Source organism: Balaenoptera acutorostrata, chromosome 9 (genome assembly GCF_949987535.1).
Source record: "Balaenoptera acutorostrata chromosome 9, mBalAcu1.1, whole genome shotgun sequence".
Classification (NCBI taxonomy): Eukaryota; Metazoa; Chordata; class Mammalia; order Artiodactyla; family Balaenopteridae; genus Balaenoptera; species Balaenoptera acutorostrata.
Window position 1 is genome coordinate 52,981,666 of NC_080072.1, and position 22,355 is coordinate 53,004,020.

The window sequence follows — 22,355 nt, forward strand, 5'->3', positions numbered from 1 at the left end:
TGGCTTGGGAGTGGGAAAGCCCTTGTCCGGCCCCCTCCCCCGTCCCACTAGGTTGTGAACTCACAGCTGCAGAGGTGTCAGGTGTTCAGCTTGTAGAGTCAAGAGTGATGGGTGGGGGACTTCCCTGGTGGCACAGTGGATAAGACTCTGTGCTCCCAATGCAGGGCGCCCAGGTTCGATCCCTGGTCAGGGAACTAGATCCCACATGCATGCCGCAACTAAGGAGACAGTGAGCTGCAACTAAGGAGCCCTGGAGCTGCAACTAAGGAGCCCACCTGCCGCAACTAAGACCTGGTGCAACTAAATAAATAAATAATAATTTTTTAAAAAGAGTGAAGGGTGGTAGAGAGCTGGGGTAATAAACTCAGAGAAGGTATCTAACCCCAATTGTTTTCAGGTTACTTTAGTAGGTGGGTAATTTACCCCTCTGTGTCCTCAGCTTTATGTCCTGGAGCCAAATTCCAAATCAGCAGCCACATGAAAAGTCCTACCTCACTGTGGGATTAAACTGTCAGACCAGCCTTTGTGACCAAAGCAATTGCAAAATGTGGGGGAGGAAATTAAAAGTCGTCACCCAGCCTGTGGTAGTGTGTGTGTGTGTGTGTGTGTTTATGTCTGTGTTTATGTCACACACAGTGGTCACATATGTGTGTGAGGGAGAAAGCTGAGGGGTAGGGGCTGTCCCGGCAGGTACCACATAGATACCTGGAGACAGAAGGGCCACAGGTGGGTGCCTAGCCTATGGGAGAAAGAGAGGAACCAGGAAGGGTTGCCATGGAGTCAGACTAAAACCAGGAGATGGAAGTAGACAGGGTTGGGGATGACAGGAAGAGATGGGAGTGGGGAGGGGATCCAGCTGCCAGCTCTGTAGACCCCCTTTCCTTCTCTCCCTCGCCATTCTTCCTCCCTTTCCTTCAGTTTCTCTCCCTCCTTACTTCCCATTTCCCTTACCCTTTTGTTCCCTGTCCCCAGAATTCCTGGGAACAAAGGAAATCAAAAGGGACAGTTCAGAACTTCAGACATATCCCTTCAACCTGAGCGCTGGCTCAGCTCCCTTGCCTGGCTGTGCTTAGTCTACTGTGAGTCCTAGGTTCATGGATGCTGCCCTGCTGCCCCCTGGTGCCCAGAGCTGGCAGCAGAGGCAGGAATGGGGGCTGGGGTCCAGACGCTCGCCTGTGGAGTGATGAGAAGAAAATGATCCTGCTGGCAGCCAGGTCGTTGGAGTGTGCGAGATAGGGGTAGGACTGAGAATTGAAACTGGGAACACAATTTGCAAAACATACCTGATTTACAAAACAGTTAACAGTGCCTGACCAAGCCGTGATGTCCATCTCAGACTAAGCTCACACTTGAAAACACCCATGTATTTAGACCCACATGTTCCAAGAGAAAACCACAGGCAAACTGATTTAATAGTAATTCTCCACGAGGGCTCCTGTGTTCTCAACATAAGATCTCTGACTCTTCCAGCAACTTCCTGCTTTGCAAATCCTGACCAATCTCTGCCAGAGACCATCCTTTGACTCACTCCAGCCCCACAACCCTATAAGCACCCCTTCCTTAACTCCTCCCTTTGGAGACACCCCAGGGAATCCCCTGATGGGAAGTCTTTGCTGCAGCAAGTGATAAGCCCGACCTTGTTGGCTACAGGTGTGTTCCTGATGGTGGGGGCTGATCAGCATTGACAAGAGGTTGCTGCCTCTTCCTGGGTGAGAACAGGTGACGTTTCAGATCTCCATTCCAGCCAACCTGCCCCTGTGAGCTTGCAAGGACTCCCCATCTAGCGCCCTAGAGCCCCTAGCTGATCCATCCACTCTGCACCAGCACTGTGGGGTATTTTATTCCCTCAGAGGAGCATGTGTCTGACTGCTGGTTTTGTGAAGGTAAGACTGAGGGGCAGATACAGCTGCTCCATCCTCAGGGCGCTGCCCCTCTGAGGCCCAATGTCCCAGCTTGGGGTTTCAAAGTTACTGACTTGATCCTCATTGGTTCTGCCAGGAGTGGCCCCTGAGGACACCTCTATGATGTTCTCTGGCCATGGGTATTCCTTTGACCTCCTGCTTACCTTCCAGGGGCCCCAGATGGTGTCCCCCACCTTCACTGGCTGCCAGGAAGACACCCAAACCCTGGGTCTGAGGACACAGCTGAGTGTTGGGGAGTGGGGCTAGAGAGGCCCTCCCAAAGGACTTGCAGATCTGGGGCTGGGCTCTAGGCCTTGAGGACCAGCCCCTCCATTTGGTCTGGGAGCTCTTCTGAAGGGAAGTCAGAATCTTCTCCCCTCTCTGAAGCTGGGGTCTCTGAAAAGGTTTATCCTGCCAACAAGGGTCCTATCTGTACCTCCCTAACACCCTGACATCATTTGCATCCTCCCCCCAACATCCAGAGATGGAGAGATCACTCCCTCCTAGGCAACCCCTGTCCCTGTGGGAGAACCCTCCTCACAGGAGCCCTGTCTCCCCAGCATGGCCTTAGGGGCACACGGCACACCTGCCCTCAGCCCAGGGCAGCCACGGGAAGGTGTCACCATGACCCCGAGTTGGCGCTTCTCCAGGCTGGCACCCCCAGCTCCCTACCCTGCCCCACTCCAGGACCTCCACCCCTACCAGAAGCCCTGCCCTCTGTATGCCCCCAGTCCTTGCCTCCTCGAATGGCGGCCTCTACAACTGGACTCCATCCCCTGGGAGGTGTGACTGAGCTCAGCTGCTCCTCCCAGCGCCCCCTGTGACACCATCTGGGAAGAAGTAAGAGCTTACCCACCACCCACGAGATGCCTGTGATTTGGATCCCACCAGTATGGCAGTAGGTAAAATGCATCTGACTCTCAATCATGAGGAAGGGGAGGCCCTTGGGATAGAGTGGGAAGCAAAAATTAAGGAGGGAGTCTCAGCCAGCCCTCCAGGCCCCACCCCACATCCTCACCCCAGACCCACACACCTTGTCCACAAGCTTTCACTCCACCTAAACCCGGATGCCCTCATCCACGAGGCACAGAAGCACATAAACCTTGGAGACTTACATTTGAATCTTGGCTCTGCCACTCATTTATCAGATGACCTTGGGCATCTCAGTTTCCTCATCATAAAAAAGAGGGATAATCACACTCACTTTACATTCTATTTGCTTGTTTGTTTATTTATTTGTTTATTTGTTTATTTATTTATTTATTTATATTTTTGGCTGCATTGGGTCTTTGTTGCTGCGCGAGGGCTTTCTCTAGTTGCAGCGAGCGGGGGCTACTCTTCGTTGTGGTGCGCGGGCTTCTCATTGTGGTGGCTTCTCTTGTTGCGGAGCACAGGCTCTAGGCACACGAGCTTCAGTAGTTGTGGCACGCAGGCTCAGTAGTTGTGGCTCACAGGCTCTAGAGCGCAGGCTCGGTAGTTGTGGTGCACGGGCTTAGTTGCTCGGCGGCACGTGGGATCTTCCCAGACCAGGGATCGAACCCATGTCCCCTGCATTGGCAGGCAGATTCTTAACCACTGAGCCACCAGGGAAGTCCCTTATGTTTTATTTGTATTGTCTGTCTCTTCCTGAAAGCTCCCAGAGGACAGGGGTTTTTGTCTAGTTTTGTCACTGCTTTACCCCCAATGCCTAGAACGGTGCCTAGTGTATAGTAGGTGCACAACAATTACTCATTGAATGAATGAATGAGATTCATAGTGAGGAATAAACGAGATAAACCATGTAACTGTTTTGCAGAACATCTAGTACTAGTGGGTACTCTTATATAATTCCTTTCCTTTGCAAAGCAAGTCAAATTATTTCGTGTAAGTTTCACAAGGGCCCTTTGAGGCAGGAACCTTATTATTATTGATTCATTCGTTATTTATTCAACAAATATTTACCAAGAGCCTACTATGTTGTAGACATTGTTGTAGGTATTTGGAAGTCATCAGTAAATGAAAAAGAAAGTTCCTTCCCTCAGAGCTTATAGCCTAGTAGGGTGAGAGAGACAAAAAGCAACAGATATCATAAAGTGTAAATTCCATGCTGTGTTAGGAGGTGACAGGTGCTGTGGGAAAAACAGCAGAGTGGGAAGAGGGATTAGGAGGACATGGAGGATGTGATTTTTAAATAGGGTGGTCAGGTGAAGCCTCAGGAGAGGCTAAAAAGAGAGCATTCGAACAGACTTGAAGGAGAGCCTTCCAGCCGGAGGGAACAGTAAATGCAAAGGTCTGGCTGCCAGAGGAAGGAGGCTGGTGCCTGGGGTGAAGACGGAAGAAGTGAAGTGGAGGCCACAGGTTGGTGGAATCTTGTAGGACAGTGAGTGAGGTGGAAAGCCATTGCAGACATACGGTGTGCCTTACATTTTAGAAGCCTAAATCTGGGTTCAGTGTGGTGAATAAACTACAGTGGGGTGAGGATGGGAGCAGCCAGAGCAGGAAGGAGCCAATGAAGAAATCCAGGTGAGAGATCTTGAGGATTAGGACCAGATGGAGGCAATGGAGGTGGTGAGAAATGGACTGATGCCAGATGTATTTTGAAGGAAGAGCCAGCAGGATACCTGACAGTTTTTTCTTGCAGGGTTTGGCAGGCAGTAAAATCGAGATCCAGAGAAGACCTAGTGAAGTGCCACACAGCTGGTCAGAGGGTGGCGTGGAGGATGGGGCCGGGGTGTCTGGAAGGTCCCCAGGTCTAGGGCAGAGTGGGAGAAAGGCTTCTGCTGCAGAAGGTCACAAAACAGCCCCAGGGCAGCTGGGCATTGATTTGATCAATGGCTTTTTTCCTCTTCCCCTGAATTCCCCTATGATGGCCTTTTAATTGGGTCCATTTGTTCCAAGACCTTGGGCTGAGCAGACGCCAGAGTGTTTGCCTATTATCAAGTAGATTAGTAAATGGCCCTGGGTCCTGGGCTGCCAGCAAAGTCAGAGTAGCTGCACAGCGTCTCTGAGGAGTAACCCCAGGCCCTTGGTGCACTGCAGGTCTGTGCCAGGTGGCTTAACTTTGCCCATGCTGCCTCTCTGTCTGCAGTGTCCTTGCTCACTAGGTAAATGCCTCCTCCTCCTCCAAGCCTTGCTAATCACCATCCCTGCCCACGCTCGCTCATCTCCCTGGGCAGAGAACTCACACAAGTGCCGAGGAGGGATGCCTCATTGCAGGGCCTGCCTCTGACAGAGGACAAACATGGTCCAACTCAAGGTTATTAGGGAAGAGGGAGCATGTACTTCACCCAAACAGCATGGACATCACAATCCTGCTGAAGTAAAAGAGACTTTTCCGTTTCTCCCAGTTCCTCCTCAGGAGGAGGGGTAGGAGGGCAGAGAGAGGAGGAGGAGAGGAATTAGTGTTAAATTCACAAAACGGAAATGAGCTGGAAATGTAAGCTTGACCGGAGGGAAAGAAAACTGTCTCATGGCAATAACAAATTCAGACTGTTAAAAAAAAATTGGTTAATTCCATCTTAGACATTATTTACCGATTTCCTCTATAAAAGATGAATATTTAGTTGTCTTCCCTCATCCTCCTGTTGCAATTTTTGGTTAAATCAATATTCAGTGCTTACATTTTTATGACTTTGAAAGTATTGTTGGCAGTTAACATCTAATAGTGTTCTATGATTACATTTTCTTTCTTGCATAACTTTTTGTTTCTCCTGGAGTTAATAACTGCCTTACTGTACACCCCTAAGAGGGACATATTCTAAGGACAGTGAGAATTATAAAGAAATCTTAAACAGTGTTTGTAATCATATCATGAGTGGCTATTGAAACATGGCTCGTCTGAACTGAGATGTGCTGCAAGCGTAAAACACACACTGGATTTTGAAGACTTGGTACAACAAAAAAAGGTAAAATATCTCATTAATTTTTCATATTGGTTACATGTTGAAATGATATTTTGGGTAGAATGGATTAAATAACATATATTACTAAAATCAATTTCATTTATTTCTGATTAATTTTTTAATACATTCTTTTTTAAAATTAATTAATTAATTAATTTATTTGTTTTTGGATGCGTTGGGTCTTCGTTGCTGCCCGAGGCCTTCCTCCCGTTGCGGCAAGCAGGCTTCTCATTGCGGTGGCTCCTCTTGTTGAGGAGCATGGGCTCTAGGTGCACGGGCCTCAGCAGTCGTGGGTCACAGGCTCATTAGTTGTGGCTCACGGGCTCTGTGGCATGTGGGATCTTCCCGGACCAGGGCTCGAACCCATGTCCCCTGCAATGGCAGGCAGATTCTTAACCACTGCACCACCAGGAAGTTCTCTGATTACTTTTTTTAATGTGGTTACTTGAAATTGTTATATTCTACCTGTGCCTTGCATTATGTTTCCATTGGACAGGTCTAGGCAGTGATCATCAATGGCTGTGTCCCCACTAACAGTCTCATAACACCTCAACCCACTGACCAATATTAACATCACAAAAAGAGAGAGAGGAGACCGGTCATATCTTGCTGATGTGGTGCAAAAGGAAGTACACACCACCACCTGTGAATTCTTGCCAAAAAATTGATCCTGAATCTGATCAAACCGATTTAACTATCAGTTTTCAGGAACTACAGGGTACAGAAGAATATGTTAAATGACAACATGGGGATGCAATTAACCAGATCCAGAATTTGAGAACTTCTATGGGATAAATGACCTGTTTCTTCATTAAAAAAAAAAAAACAAGAAACCAACCAACAACAAAACAAAACAAAACACGGGGAAAAAATGGCAGAGGAGTAAATACAGGAATGGAAGTTGAAGCCAGGGTCCCATCTCTACTCACTGCTACAAAGGTATAAGTCCCAAATCCCTAAATGATCAGAAGCCATTTGTCTCGAAGGGAAACAGGGGGAGGAAATCAGAAACGGAGAAGAGACTGGACTACATTTTGCTTTTCTCCACTCTTCTATGCTGAATCCCTACCCCAAAATATGTTGAAGTCCTAACACTCAGTACCTCAGAATGTAAACTTATTGGAGAAAGGATCTTTAAAGAGGCAATTAAGTTAAAATGAGGTCACTGGGGTGGGCTCTAATCTAGTAGGACTGGTGTCCTTACAAGAAGAGGCTATTTGGATACAGACACAAACAGAGGGAAGGTGGTATGAAGACACAGGGAGAAGATGGTCATCTACAAGCCAAGGGGAGAGGCCCTCAGAAGGAACCAATCCTGCTGTCACCTGGATCTTGGACTTCTAGCCTCCAGAACGGTAAGAAAATTAATTTCTGATGTTTAAGCCACCCAGTCTGTGGTACTCTGTTACAGCAGCCCTAGCAGACCACTTAGTGTGTATGGTACTCATGAGAATCATCCCATCTTCTATAGTTTGAAAGGGAGGTGCATTTTCTTTGCACATGTCTCCCCATATGGGAATGCCTGGCGGAAACTACTTCTTAGGACCTGAACTCACCATTTCTGGGTTAACAAGTTATCACCAGGGTGGGGAACCTGGCCCTAATCACTCTAATTGGCCTAAGTTCTTACCTTTATACCTGAATGCTATGTTTCCTCTTCAACAAATGCTTCATGGATTTCTGTTGCTGTTGATGTTGACTTTTGTATCAAAGAACATCATCTCCTGTGTTGGGTGCGTGACTCAGCTGACTTTCTTTCTCTTCATTATCATCTCTAAATACTATGTGTTGACAATAATGGCCAGTGATTGCTTTGTAGCTATTTATAATCCATGATTGTATAAGGCACCACATCTCATCAGATGTGTTTGGTGTTGAGGTTTGGGTTTGTGCAAGCATGTGTGTGTGTGTGTGTGTGTGTGTGTGTGTGTGCATGTATGAGATGGGATTTGCTGGAGCCACTGCCCACACAGGACAGAAGCTTAGGCCAACCTTCTGCAATGTCAACGTCATCAACCATTATCTATATGACAGCTTCCTGGTCCTCTAAACACCTTGTACCAGCACCTATGTCAGTGAGGTGGTGGTTTTCACTTAAGTGGGCATTTGCTATCACAGCACCTAGTCTTCGTTTCTATTCATTTTCATCCAGTTTGCTCAAGGCAAATCAAAACCCTGTGGCACCTGCCTCTCTCACATCAATGCCATTTCTCTTTTCTTTGGCTAGTAGTATTCCTGTATCAAACATTCTCCAGGGTCTATGAACCAGCGTCAGCAAACTGGTGAATTTTCTATTCCAGTGCAGGGGTCCATGCTGAACTCCCTATTTAAAGCCTGAGGAATAAGGAAAATGCTGGTTAAAATCCAGGAAAAGCAATGATCATGTAAGGAGATCCAGGTTTTTATTTTATTGGTGTTTTTTCACGGAGGGATGTTGTCCCTATGTCCATTCTATAGATGGAGGATTGTTCAATCTTTCTTCTAAGAGACTCTTTTCATCACTTCCCTCATAGGTAATCTTGGCTTGTGCTTTGCTTTCTCATTTCCTGCACATCTTGTATACAGGTTTGACCAGGTGTAGTTGTTTATATACTAGACATCACTGCTTGGAACCCTTTGTCTCCTGCTCTTTTTTAAATCCTGGACGTACACCATCAGTCCATAAGCCACCTGGAGAAAAGTTGAACACTGTGGATTCCTCCCCTAAACCCAGAAGTGCCAAATCCTTTGGAAGGGTCCTCTTTCTTGTCAGTTCTGTTACTGAAAGAGGCAGCAGGATTCTGATGAAATGCCTCCCTTCCAACCCACATAAGCAGCTCAAGGTGGACACAAACCCTCCTGATCTTGCCCTCTTGTTATCCTACCTTTTGTTCTTCTGGCCTTTTTTGTCCACTTCTGAGAGTGGCAACATCCAAGAGCTTCTGCCAGTCACGTCTTCAAGTGGTGGCAGATGGCAGTGTTTCCACATGAACCAAGCTCCCTGGTGAGTAAGGACATATGCGGCCCCCCTCACACTTCCCTCTCCAGAAAATAAGGGCTTTCTCCTCTGAGATGCAAATTAATCCCCTTATTCTCAAACTTTGGGGAAAAAAATTAACTGGAAAGAACAATTCTGTTGTTTGTTTTTTTTTTTTTTTTAATTTTATTTATTTATTTTATTTATGGCTTTGTTGGGTCTTCGTTTCTGTGCGAGGGCTTTCTCCAGTTGTGGCAAGCGGGGGCCACTCTTCATCGCGGTGCGTGGGCCTCTCACCATCGCGGCCTCTCGTTGCGGAGCACAGGCTCCAGACGCGCAGGCTCAGTAGTTGTGGCTCACGGGCCCAGTTGCTCCGCGGCATGTGGGATCTTCCCAGACCAGGGCTCGAACCCGTGTCCCCTGCATTGGCAGGCAGATTCTCAACCACTGCGCCACCAGGGAAGCCCTGTTGTTTTTTTTTATATGACAGTTTTCAATAAGTACAGCATTACTCTGTTAGTATTTTTCTAATCTGGGAATTGCCAGAAGCCAAGGTGAGCATCGTGTATGTCAATACAATAAACATTAGATAAAGCAGAGAACACACGACAACACCGCCATTTTGGCGCCATTAATGCCAAAACCCTCACTAATGCAGGATGATTAGGGGACTAGATATGTGCCCAGGACCTCAGTTATGCTGGAGGGTGGTTGAGAGTATAAACGTTGTGCACAATATTATCCAAAATAGAATAAAATATTCTGAAAAAAACATTTAGTTCTCCTTGCAAATTTTGTCATTTGTCATTTAAAAGCACTGCACATAAAATTGGACAATTCCTTTTTAATTTTACAATGAGGCTTAGTATGGAAAAAATTATCTGAACACTGACAATAATAACTGTAGAAAAGTTATGTGAGTCTACTTAAACTTTGTCTCACCAATAAGACCATAAGCATCGTTAGGGCAAAGATCATTTCCTAGACTTCCTTCAGTTCTCTGTTGCTTCTCCCCTTCTTAGTTCGTATGGCTGAAATATGGGGTGTTCATATCTCATGAACATTTCATGGCATTTCAAGAAATGCCAACTGAATTGGAACATCCTCTTCTGTTATTTAAATAAAATTTTAATAAAGCAACAGTTAAAGAAAGTTTTTGATTATTTGCTCTGTGGTAGGCACAGTGCTAAGAGTTTTACATACATTACCTCAGTTAATCTTCAAACCACTCAAGAGGACAGAATTATTTTATCCCCCTTTTAATGAGTCACCAGCACCCTGAGAAGCAAAGGTGTGGCTTTGTTCTGCATTTTCTGTGGTTCCTGTTATCAGGCCCCAGGGCTCCATTTCCAGTTCCTTTCCTTACAGATTGCGTGACATTGAACAAGACCATTGCCTTCTCTGAGCCTCAGTTTCCTCCTCTAAGAAATGAGAGTAGTCATCTCTTCTAAGTAAGGCTTAAGAAGATTAATATGTTAATTTATGCAAAACTACTTAGAAAAATGGTAAATCCCTATATAAAATTTTGTTTATAAAATTTTTCAATTTTTCTCAATAATGAGATGCTATCAAACCCCTTCATTTGCAGCAACTTTTTTTTTTCAATAATGCTTTCTTAGCACACTCCTTTGTGGGTTTGTCTGTTTGTTTTGTTTTTAATTTTTTTCTTTTTCTAAAATTTATTTATTTATTTATTGGCTGCATTGGGTCTTCATTGCAGTGCACGGACTTCTCATTGCAGTGGCTTCTCTTGTTGCGGAGCACGGGCCCTAGAATGCACGGGCTTCGTTGCGGTGTGTGGGATCAGTAGTTGTGTCGCGGGCTCTAGAGGGCAGGCTCAGTAGTTGTGGCGCGCTGGCTTAGTTGCTCCGCAGCATGTGGGATTTTCCCGGACCACGGATCGAGCCTGTGTCCCCTGCATTGGCAGGCAGATTCTTAACCACTGTGCCACCAGGGAAGTCCCTGTAGCAACTTTATTAAATGTGACATCTTGATTTAAGAAAGTGATATGTTTCTTTATTTAATTTTCAACTAAAGAATGCATTCACTCAGTTCAAACAAAACAAATATTGAAAGGTAAACAGTGAAGAGTCTCTCTCTCATTAACTCTATTAAACAACCACCATTCATGGTTTCTTCATCTTTCCAGATAACTGTATGCATATACAAGCCCTAAAAGCCGTGTGCTCTTTTTTCTTTCTCTATACACAAAAGGCTACATACTTGTACACATATTTCTAGCTTTCTTCTGCAGATTTCCTGAAAGTCTCTTCACACCAATGCACAAAAAGCTTACTTGTTTTGTTCACAGCCATAATTTATTTAACCAGTTGCCTATGAGTAGACATTTAGGTCATTTCCAATCTTTGGATATTGATTTGTTGATTTTTAAAGAGCTGAAATGAATGAAAACATCAATTCTTTCTTCATTATGAGGTTTAAACTATTTAACAAAACAATAATGTCTGGCTGTACCTCAGATTCAACAAGTCTGATTTAAAAGGGACAGGGATCTGTTGGTACCCAGTGAAAGATTTGCCCCCTGATCTCAGGGTTCAACTCTCATGTAATTTGGCTTCTTGCTCCTCGTATTGATTTTGTTACCCTCTCCGTCCCCCTGCAGCAGGCAGTGTTGCAGAGGCCAATGAGGTTCCAGAGGTAGTTTGAACAGCAGACCTCCGTGGACTATCACCTCTTTACTACATGCACTGTGTTCCTTTTTTTTTTTTTTTTAATTCTTTTACTTTTTTTTTTAAAATTTATTTATTTATTTTTGGCTGTGTTGGGTCTTCGTTTCTGTGCGAGGGCTTCCTCTAGTTGCGGCAAGTGGGGGCCACTCTTCATCGCGGTGCGCGGGCCTCTCACTATCACGGCCTCTCTTGTTGTGGAGCACAGGCTCCAGACGCGCAGGCTCAGCAATTGTGGCTCACGGGCCTAGTCGCTCCGCGGCATGTGGGATCTTCCCAGACCAGGGCTCGAACCCGTGTCCCTTGATTGGCAGGTGGATTCTCAACCACTGCGCCACCAGGGAAGCCCAACACTGTGTTCCTTTTAATACAAGCTAACTTCTGAATCAGGGGCAGCTCTGGTGGGCATGATAGGAGGGAGCCAGACTGAAATGAGAAAGGCCTCATCTTACCTCAGACGTCCTGAGTTCTAGTTCTGACCAACATTTCCTAGCTGCATAACCTAAAGCAAGTCATATAGTCTCTCTGAGCCTCTTTCCTCGTCTATAAAATGGGAATAATCAGAGTATCTATTCAGACTCCATGTACAAATGAAGCATGATAACATATGTAAGGCCCTTAGCACAATGCTGGCTCATAGCACACATGAAAAAAATGGTAGCATGTTTTATTAGTAAAGCTTGGAAGGGTGAGCAGGACTCACAAAGAAGAAAGGAAAGGAACAGCATTCCAAGAGGGGGAACAGCACGTACAACTAGCAGAATTTACAAAGTGTGAACCCTCAGAGCCAGCCATGGGAGGAGGCAGAGCAAGGATTGTCGACCCAATTTTGTAGTTGAGGAAACTAAGACCGGGAAAGGGGCAATGACTCACCCCATCTCCCATCAATGTACATGGAGGCAGGGGAGGAATTCAAAGCCCTGAGGAGGAGCTGCCAGGGCTGAAATTCCTGGGTTATGAATTTGAGGGTTAATACTTGGTTGGGCAGTTGGAATGTGGTAGGAATGTGAAAGGGGGAACTTCCGGAAGTGGTGGCCCTTTTCAGGACATAAGCTGCCCATGGATGCTGGACTGACAGAGCAAACAGGTGCGGCATGGGGCTCCTGGACCTCAGGAAAGGGGTTGGGGGGGTCTTGGGACCATGGTTGGGGCTAAAAGAGAAGCACTGCTCTTGAGAGGAGGCTGCAGGCACATCAAGGCTGGGGGCTGACAGGAGCAAGGGAAGTCTCAGAAGTCGTTGGAAATGCCAGACATAGCTCTGGGTCTCACTGGATGTCTGCCAGCTGCTAAGGCTTCTGAGGCCACAGGCAGAGGCTGGGAGAGGGGGAAGGAGTAGGGAGAGGAAGAGGAGGAAGCAAGTGTTCTTCCAGACACACTCTAACGAAGGGCTCTTTGACCTCTCCTGGAGCCAGGTAGATGGGGCCTGGCTCCTGGGCCCAGCTCTGAGCCTGCAGCCCTCTCCTTGCTTCTCCCAAGCCTGTCTTCCCTCGGCCTCAGTGACACCACACTGCTCTGCTGCACATCTTACTGCTCTGGCTGCTCCTCCTCAGTCTTATCCCTGGGCATCTCTTCTTCCCTCCTTTAACTGATGGCTCCAGCCCAAACCCTCTTCTCTATCTTCTCTCTTCCATTAAGCAAACTCACTGCCCTATGGCCTAGAAAACCAAACATTAAGTTGGTAAGTTCCCCAAATCTGTGTCTCCAGCCCGCTGTCAACCCCGGGTGATGGGATATTATTTTATTAAAGAGCCACCAATTTTCTCTGACTTGATGCGGGTGCAATGATCAAACCACTTGGCAAAGCTAATTGGAGTAGGCATTTCCAGGGGTTGGAGCACAGTCTCCATGGAAATCAGATGAGGCTCTGCATACCATCTGGGGGCAGTGGATGGACCAGGCAAGAAGGCTGAGGACTGGGGAGAGGACGATGGGGAGAAGTCAGGGCCATCAAGACAACCCCCACTCCCCAACTTCAACACAGATTCCTCTCCTCTGCCCACCTTGGAGAACCAGGGCTCAGCCTATTGGGAGTAAATGGGCCTCCTCTTCCCCTGTAGCAGATGTTGGAGCAGGTCCCTGCTCACGACCCTCAGCACTCACTATTCCCTACATCCCGACAGCTTCTCACTGACGGTACCTGGGACTCTGCCTGGGAGCTTTCTCTGGCCGTCTGGAGCACGCTTGGCCAGAAGGGCCAGAAAATTTGGGGACCAGCTTTTAACCAATGACAACTAGAGTTGATAGATAAATGCTCCAGATTCCTTGCCACTCATGTGGGAAATCTCTGAGGCATGTTCTGTGCCGCCTCCTAGAGGTTCCCAATGGGATTGACCCCCAGGGATAATCTGTTCATTGACCACTGTTGGGCTGTACCTCACAGGCCTACAAAGGCCTGTGCTTGCCCAGCTTCAAGACCGAAGAAAAAGCCGGGAGTCAGCGACAAAGACATCAATGGTTTAATGGATGGGGGAGCTTACACGTCTGAAGCAAGGTCCTGGAGCAACCGTGGGGCAGGACATGGCAGCAGTCTTCACTCCCAGGGGGTAGAAGGGGATTGACATCAGGTTGGCTCATCGGTTACCAGGGAAACTAACAGAGGGGCACACCCCTCACTGCCCCTTTGATAAGAACAATTACCAGCTGGGGCCAGGAGCAAGTAGGTAGGAAGGTCAGTCATGTGAGTAGGGTGTAGGCGAAGCAGGCACTGGTCGGGCAGGGGATGTAAAGAGAACAAGAGAACAGCCACCTTGAGTTGGCCTGACCATACAACCACCCTGAATTGGCTTCCTTCCTTTTCCTGTCTTACTTCCCCAGGCCCTTATGATGCTTTCAGGATCATCTCAGAAATTAACTACTTGCACTTGATTCCTTGCCCCAGGGTTGGCTTCTGGGGGAACCCAAACCAAGATAACCCTCTGTCTCCCTCACATTCACATCCAATCTGCCTAAATCCTGCTGATTCTACTTCCTAGAAAGCCCCCACAATCCCCCTTCTAATCAGCTCCTCACTTATCACCCCTCCTCCATCCCTACCAGCTTGGCCACCTGCCTGGACTACTGGCCCTCACGGGTCCCCTGCCTCCTCTTCTGCCCCTCCGCACTGCAGCTGGGATGAGCAAACTTTCCAAGACATTACTCTGATTATGCCCGTCCCCTGCTTATACCCTTCCATGGCTCCCATCGCCCTGAGGATAAACTAAGCTTCCCAGCCTGACATTCAAGGCCCTGCAAGACCTGGTCCATCCCACCTCTTCAGCCTTGTCCGTTCCACTCCTCCCTTCCACTGGACTCTCCAACAGGACTGAGCCACACAAGGTTCCCAGAATTTGCCATGTTCTCTCTCACTTCCAGGTCTTTGCATGCTGCCCCCTCCCCGATTTCACCCAGATGACCCTAGTTGTTCTTAAACACCAGCTTAGGACTTGTACCCTGCCTTCCCCTGTGCCCATGTCTCCAGGCTGGGCCCCGGGCCCCTTTGGGTTCCTATGCCTCAGTGCACATCTCTGCATCCCTGTGCCCACAACATCCTGGCTTATCCCCTTTCCAAACCAGACACTTCTTGAGGGCACTAGCCATGGACAATTCATTTTTGTATCCCCGGTGCCCTGACCATGCTTGGGCACATAGAGAGGGTCAGAGAAGAGATGAATGATAATGATGACTCTAAATCCCCAAAGAGACCTATATTCATTCCTTCATTTAGTTATTATAGAGCACTGTGCCAAGTGTGGAGAAAACAGGGCTGGTGAACCACAGACACAGTGCCTGTGTTCGTAGGCAGTGTTCCAGACACTGTTCTGGAACAGTGCCTCACCTCTGCTGGTGAGGGAGCGATGTGGAGAGAGACAACATCAGGCCAGAGTGATCGGATGCATCAGAGGCCAACACTGGGGCCTTGGGAGCCCAGAGGAGGCCCTGGGAGCTGTCCGATGGGGAAGGAGACAGAGAAGGCTTCTGAGAGGAGGTGCCTCCTCTCTGTGCTGGCCCTGATCACCCTCTGTCTTTGCAAAGCATGTGGGGGGCTGGGGAGTCAGGGGAGAAGCAGGGTCTATTACTGTGTCCCCTATAATCTCACCTCCTCCTTCCCATCAAAGCTGACCTCTACCCGGTTGGTCATTCCCATTCATGTCTTTATACATAAGTATAGTATTATTTTGCGTGTTTTAAAACGTTATGTTCATAGTATCATACTGTGTGTATCCTCCCATATACTTCTTTTTTCAGTTCCATTATAGTTGTGAGATTTAGCTTTGTCCATGTGCTGCTCTAGTTCATTCATTTTTGTACGTTGTATAGTATTCCATTACATGCTTATACCGTCATCCCTTAACATAGCCCATTCCTAATAGTAAATCTGTAGATAGTAAAAGCTCATATTACAGAATTTTATCTGGGAAAAATAATAATATGTTGCCAGCTCATCCAAAAACTTCAGCTAATTTCGCCCCAATATCATTGAAATTCTTTAAAACTATTAATGATCACCAAGGATTTCTGCACAGTATAAAGCTGTGTTGTCCAATATGGTATCTACTAGCCACACAAGGCTATTTAAGTTTAAATGTAAATGAATTTGAAGTTAAAAATTTCAGGTCCTCAGTTGCACTAGACGCATTTCAAGTGCTCAGTAGCCACATACGGCTGAAGGCTATCATATCAAATTGGACAGCAGATATAGGATATTTCCATCATTGCATAAAGCTCTAAAGCATTTAGAACACTGATTGCTTCATTATCTAACACTGAATGAGCTCTTTTTTAAAAAATATTTTTAAATATTTATTTATTTGGTTGCACCAGGTCTTAGTTGAAGCTTGCGGGCTCCTTAGTTGCGGCTTGTGGGCTCCTTAGTTGCGGCATGCACGTGGGATCTAGTTCCCTGATTAGAGATCGAACCCGGGCCCCCTGCATTGGGAGCTCGGAGTCTTATCCACTGTGCCACCAGGGAAGTCCCCTGAATGGGCTCTTTTTGTTTGTTTGTTTGTTTTCTCACATGTAGGACAGTTCCTGTGTGTGATGGAGGAGGATACATGCCTGGCTAAGCTTACGTCTTTCACATGTCCAGCCCTCTCAATGAGCTTTATTACTTCCACATTTTCTTCTAATGTGTGGGCTTTCTTAAGCCTCTCAGGCTCAGGCTTTCCCACTTTCTTAGAAGACATTTTCTCTTAACAATGAGGGGAAGATGGTAACAATTACGTACCAAATAAGTTTAAGGAACACGAGCATGAGGTGTGAGCCTATCCTATCGGGAGAACAGAGGAGTTACCAACACAGCTTACTCCACATCCTCTCACCCAGACTTGTGCTGGGGAGCACCTGCAGGTTTGTTAAGTCATGTTTTCTACTAGTAAAAAGTTTTGAAAGTCATTGTAACAATTATCGGGAGAGTGAGAGTTCAGATAGAAAGGGACACCTGAATGAAAATGTATTTTTCCATTCTCTTATTGATGGATATTTAGATTGTTCCCAATGTTTCGCTTTAGATAAAATGCTGTGATGTACATTTTTCTACACCTGCTAAAGTTTCTCCGGGTTATTTATGTTGGGGTGGAATGACTCTTTTAGATGATGTGCATCTTCAACTACCAGATATTGACAAATTGTTCTTCAACTTAGTATGTTCAATTTCTAGTCCTACCCACAGTGCATAAAAGTTCCCATCTCTCCACACCCTCAACAAAGTTGGTATTATCAAACTCTTTAATTTTTGCTAATCTGATGTGTGTGAAATGGTATTTACTTGAAATTTGTGGGTTTACTTGAAATTTCCCTGATTGATTGTGAGGTTGAACATATTTTCATATGTGTATTGGCAGTGCTTGTTTTCTCTTCTGTGAAATGCCTACTCATGTTTTTTGCTCATTTTTCTATTAGGTTGTTTGGTTTTTTCTTATTGGTATATAGGAGTTATTTATATATGCTGAATAATAATCCTTGTCTGTTAACATGTTGTAATACCTTCTCTCAGTTTGTGGTCTTCTTTTTTTTTAGTATTTTGGTTTTTGTTTTTAAATATCTATCTATTTAGGCTGCACAGGGTCTTAGTTGAGGCATGCAGGATCTTCGTTGCCATGTGAAGTATCTTCATTGCAGCATGTGGGATCTTTTAGTTGTGGCATGCGAACTCTTAGTTGCAACATGCATGGTGTGGGATCTAGTTCCCTGACCAGGGATCGAATCTGGGCCCCCTGCATTGGGAGCATGGAGTCTTAGCCACTGGACCACCAGGGAATTCCCTTTTAGTATTTTGGATTAATAGAACTTTAAAATTTTTATTATACTTGAGTTTATCACTTTTTTTCCTTTATGATGTTTTCTTTTTCGTTGTTGTTTTTGTTTTTGTTTAAGAAAGCTCCTTAATCCTGGCGCATAGTAGGAATTCGATAAATGATTGTTGAATACAAGCTGCGATGGGAGCTGAAAGGAGAGGCTGGTTGTCTGAGTGTTGAAGGTGTTGGGCTAAGGTGACAGGGGCTGACGGTGTTGTCGTGAAGATGAGGGCATGGGGGAGATTATTGTAGAGAAGAGGGCACTTCAGTCATCAGAGGGGAGAAGTCCAGGGAGCAATAGGTCTGAGGTGCAGGAGAAAGGCTGGGCTGGAGGTGGGAACTGTGAGTGTCCATCACACAAGGGTAATTTAAGGAGAGCCACTGCCCTCCCCCAGGGAGAATGTGCTGAGTAAGCAGAGAAGACGAGGGTGGGACAAAGCCCTGAGAGGAGCCTGGGAAGCAGGAGGAGAAGGGTGCTGTGGAGACCACACAGGGAGTTCTTGACAGTATCCATCGAGTGACTTCCTGGGCAGTCCTTCAGAGGCACGGAGGTCACTGGGTCCTTAGAGGAGCCATCTTGGGGATGCTCTGGCAGCAGAGACTAGATAAATGGGCTGAGGACTGCAGAGGAGGCAACTTTTCTGAGACCACCAGCAGTGAAGGGAAGAGAGGGGGCAGTGCCTGGAGAGGGGGGCTCCAAGGCTTAAGAAGACACTGGAGCATGTTCACAGGCCGGCAGGGATGGAGACCAGGCTTCCCAAGGGTGTGGGGACCTGGCTGCAGAAGCAGAGAGCAGCTCTGGGCACTGCTGGGGCCTTCACTTCAGATAAAAGAAGAGCCACCTCTTGGGGAGGGGGATGCTGAGCAGAGAGGTCGGGGGCAGGAACTTAAGTGATCCCCCTCCACTGAGCCCGGCCTCAGTCCTAAGGTCTGCCTAGCACAGGTAAGAACCAGTGAGCCTTTGGTGAGTAAATTTTCTTGGTGAGTCAGGTAGCAGGTGGGGCTGGGATGTCAGTGAGTTAGAGCTTGTGGAGAGGGAAGATTTGGAAGAGCTACCATGAAGGGAGAGAAGAGCTTCCCTAGGTGAGGGTTTCTAGGGGCCCAAGTCCGTTGAGTCACAGGCAAACACCTTCTCCCCTCAAAGTACTGGCAGCAACCATTTCCCCTTGAACCAGACAAGGCCTCAAGGCCCCTTGGGTCAGGCGAAGTGGGTATGACAACAGCCCATGACACCAAATATCCCTGGCTCTGTCCTCCAGTGTCCACCTCCCACATCCTCCCTGGGCCAGCGGCCATCATCTTTTCCCAGACTGTAGAACAGCCTCCTAGCTGGGCACCTTAGCCCTCCTACACATTCCTTATTCTCCATCCAGCAGCTGGAGAGATTGATTAAAATGATATTTGATATACAAACATCAAATCATTATGCTGTACACCCGAAACTGATATAACATTATATGTCAACTATACCCCAATTTTAAAAAAAGATATTTGATTATGTCACTCTGCTGCTCTAAATGTTTTGGTGACTCCCACGGCTCTTTGGACAAAAGCCGAAGTCCTGACTTCGGGCTGTCTGGGCTGCCTGCTGCCGCTCCTTCAGCCCCATCTCCCACCATGCCTCCTGGCTCGTGGGGCACCTCCCACTCTGGCTGTGCTTCATTTCCTGGAACATGCCAAGCCCTTTCCTGTCTCACCCTCTTCAAGCTTCTCCTGCCTGGGACTTTCTTCTCCCTCACCGTCACCTGGCTGAGGCCAACTCCTCACTCTGGTCTCAGCTTAAAGGGCACTTCCTCTGGGAAATCTTCCCAAATCTTACTATTTGTTTATTTATTTATTTGGCTGAGCCACGCGGCATGCGGGATCCTAGTTCCCCGACTGAGGATTGAACCCGTGCCCCCTGCAGTGGAAGCATGGAGTCCTAACCACTGGACCGCCAGGGAATTCTCCCAAATCTTACAATTAAAACTAGATCCCTTCCCCCTCCCACTCCCATTATAAGCTCTCCTCTAACCCTTCACTTTTCCTTCTTAGCACTTACCACAGTGTGTAATTCTGTATTAATTTATGTGACTATTTATTTAACATCTGGGGCCTCCACCGGATTATAAACTCCATGAGGCCAGCGCTATCTGGACTGTCCTATTGACTTGGATCTGCGGTCCTAGCACAGAACCTGCCACAGAATAGGAACTCAACAACTGTTGATTAAAAGCTGCATTGGTAGCCAAGAGGAGGGGCTGGCTTGTCTGAGGGCTACTGGTCAGGGGAGGTTTCAGAAATGAGGGAATTAGAGGCCACTGTCCATAAGAGAGCTTAGGAGATAAAAGAAGAGAAGGAAGAGGAGTGACAGGAGGAATGCTGACATTGATGAGCACCAATTATGTGACAGGCACTGTCTCATTATACCATCCCAGTATCACTCCCACCCCCAGCCCCCATCTTTAGTAGGATGTCTAGCTAGCTGGGTGACCTGGGGTAAAATAATCCCCCTGAACCTCAGTTTCTTAATCTGTAAAATGGATTTGTGACACCAAGATCCTGGAGTTGTTATGAGAATCAGGAAGCAGTGTACAGTATAGAAAGCGCCACCAATCCATGCTTTAGGGGTACTTGAGCTCTGGAGTCAGACTGTCTGAGTTCAAATCTCAGGTCTGCCACTTACCAGCTGTGTGACCTTGGACAAGTCACTTCATCTCTCTGTGCTTGGGTTTTGCCACCTGTAAAATAGGGATAATAATACTTCTGGAATTGCTATGAGGATTAAATGAGGTAATGTATTAAAACACCTAGTACGATGCCTGGCACATAGTAGGTGCTCAAGAAATAGCATTTATTTTTATCCCTCCCTCCCCACCACCATTCCAGAATTGCAGAATGTCAGAGCTGGAAAGTCGGAATCACCACTTAAGCCCCCCACCCCACCCCAGGCCCCAATACAATGGGGGAAACTGAGGCCAAGAGAAGGTAGAAGAGGTGAGGGAATCTGGGCTGGAGTCCAGGGCTCCTGGGTCCCAGTCCAGAGCACGGGTCCCTGACACCTGCGGCCTCTTCCAGAACTATCACCTCCCTCGGGTTCTCCAGCGTCTGTCAGTCCAGCCGGGTCCCGCCTGGGCGGGAGCGGGAGTCCAGCTCCGGCTTGGAGGCCGCCCGGCCACACCACCTCCCCACCGCTTTGCTCTTGCGGCGCGAGGAGCGGGGACGCCCGGGGTCTGAGCTGCAGCCGCTGCCTGCTGCCTATGCGGCGCTTCGGTTCGCGGATTTGCCTCCCAGCGCCGGAGCGAATGACGTCCCCGGCCCGGTGGCTGCGCGGTCCAGGTGAGGCCTGTGTGGGACGGGGGACCGAGGGGCAGGCGGTGCCGGGGTGAGCGGGTACAGGGCAGCTCTGCCCATGCCAGGCTCGCGTTGCGGGCCCCAGGTGGGGTTCCCCGGGGAGAGTGAGTGTGTACGTGGGGGAAGGAGTGTGGTGAGTGTGTCGTGGGCAGTGTGTAAGAGATTAGTGTGGGCATGTGTGTGTACTGGGTTGTATGCAGTTAGTGTGTGCTAGGTGTGTCGAGTGTGACCAATGAATTGTGGTGTTGTCCGCGTGCAAGAAGTGCGGTACCTATCTATAGCCACAACTGACCGTGCCAGGGTAACCCGGGGCTTCCACGTGTGTGCCCAGGGTGTGTGCCCACTGCGTGGAGGGAGCAATCACACGATGGTGCATGCATGTGGGCCTGTTGTGAGGTGTGTGTTCGGTGTGTGGCACATCCATGGCTCCGTGTACCGTGCTGAGCCAAACAGTGGAGGACGAGAAGCATTTGTGCAGCTCTTACTATGACAGAACATTTCCCATGACCCTAGGGTGGTTCTCACTTTTCCACCCAGCACCCCTAAGGGCTTGGGAGAGTGAAAGCTCACCCTGGACCTGGGTGGAGGAAGTACAGCCAGTCCCACGCTCACCCTCCCACAGGCGCGCGTGGGTGTGTGCACGGGCACACACCCACGAAGCTCCTTTGAAGTCTCATTGTTTAATCTTCAAAATTCATGTGGATTTTGCATTCCTCTCTGTAATATTTTTGCATTTGTTTTAACGTAAAAATATTGTTCTGGTAAGTTCCCATCCAGTGAGTTGACTCAAGGCTTGGTGATGAGCTGGGTTTATCCTGCTGGGAGCCCTTCGGCACCTGTAAAGTAGGAGGACTCCCCTGCCTGTCCTCCAAACTGAGATAGCAGGACTTAGACCTCCTGGGGGAGTGTGGCAGCATGTCTGGTGTGTGCTGTGTGCTGTGTGTGCATGTGCGCAGCAGAGTTGTGTATGGCCATGTGCACTGTGTGTGAAGGAAGGGGCCACAGGGGCGTGGGGATGTGTCCTGCATGGGGGAACTGTGATGGGGTCTGTCTGTCGTTTCTAGTGCAGGGGCAGGGAAGCTGGGCTTCTCAGGAGGAGCTGTGACCATCAATGAGGTTCTTACCTTTTCTGCACTGACTGGGCAGGAAGAGGCTGCAGGACCCCAGGGGACCATGGTGAAGGGGGTTCCTATAGCAAGCCACCACATGGGACTGTCAAGGTGGTTATGTTATCCAAGCCTGGTTTTAATCCCACCTCTGGCACTCTCTACATGTAGGGCTTAGGGCAAAACCTTTCTGTGCCTCAGTTTCTTCCTTTGTAAAGT

At 47.8% G+C, this 22,355-nt stretch overlaps 1 protein-coding gene across 3 annotated transcripts in view; it reads left to right on the forward strand.

Annotated features, from left to right (window-relative positions):
• The first annotated feature begins 8 nt into the window (after positions 1 to 8).
• The window catches only part of P2RY6 (pyrimidinergic receptor P2Y6), a 58,555-nt gene continuing 36,208 nt past the window's right edge, over positions 9 to 22,355 (forward strand). For 2 of the 3 annotated variants that reach the window (XM_057552792.1, XM_057552794.1), the window contains exons 1-2: positions 9 to 5,785; positions 6,279 to 7,137. The gene's annotated coding sequence lies outside the window, so the exon portion shown is untranslated. Of the gene's footprint in view, positions 5,786 to 6,278; positions 7,138 to 12,490; positions 12,513 to 22,355 lie in introns of those variants that run through there. The other variant, XM_057552795.1, reaches the window with a different exon arrangement.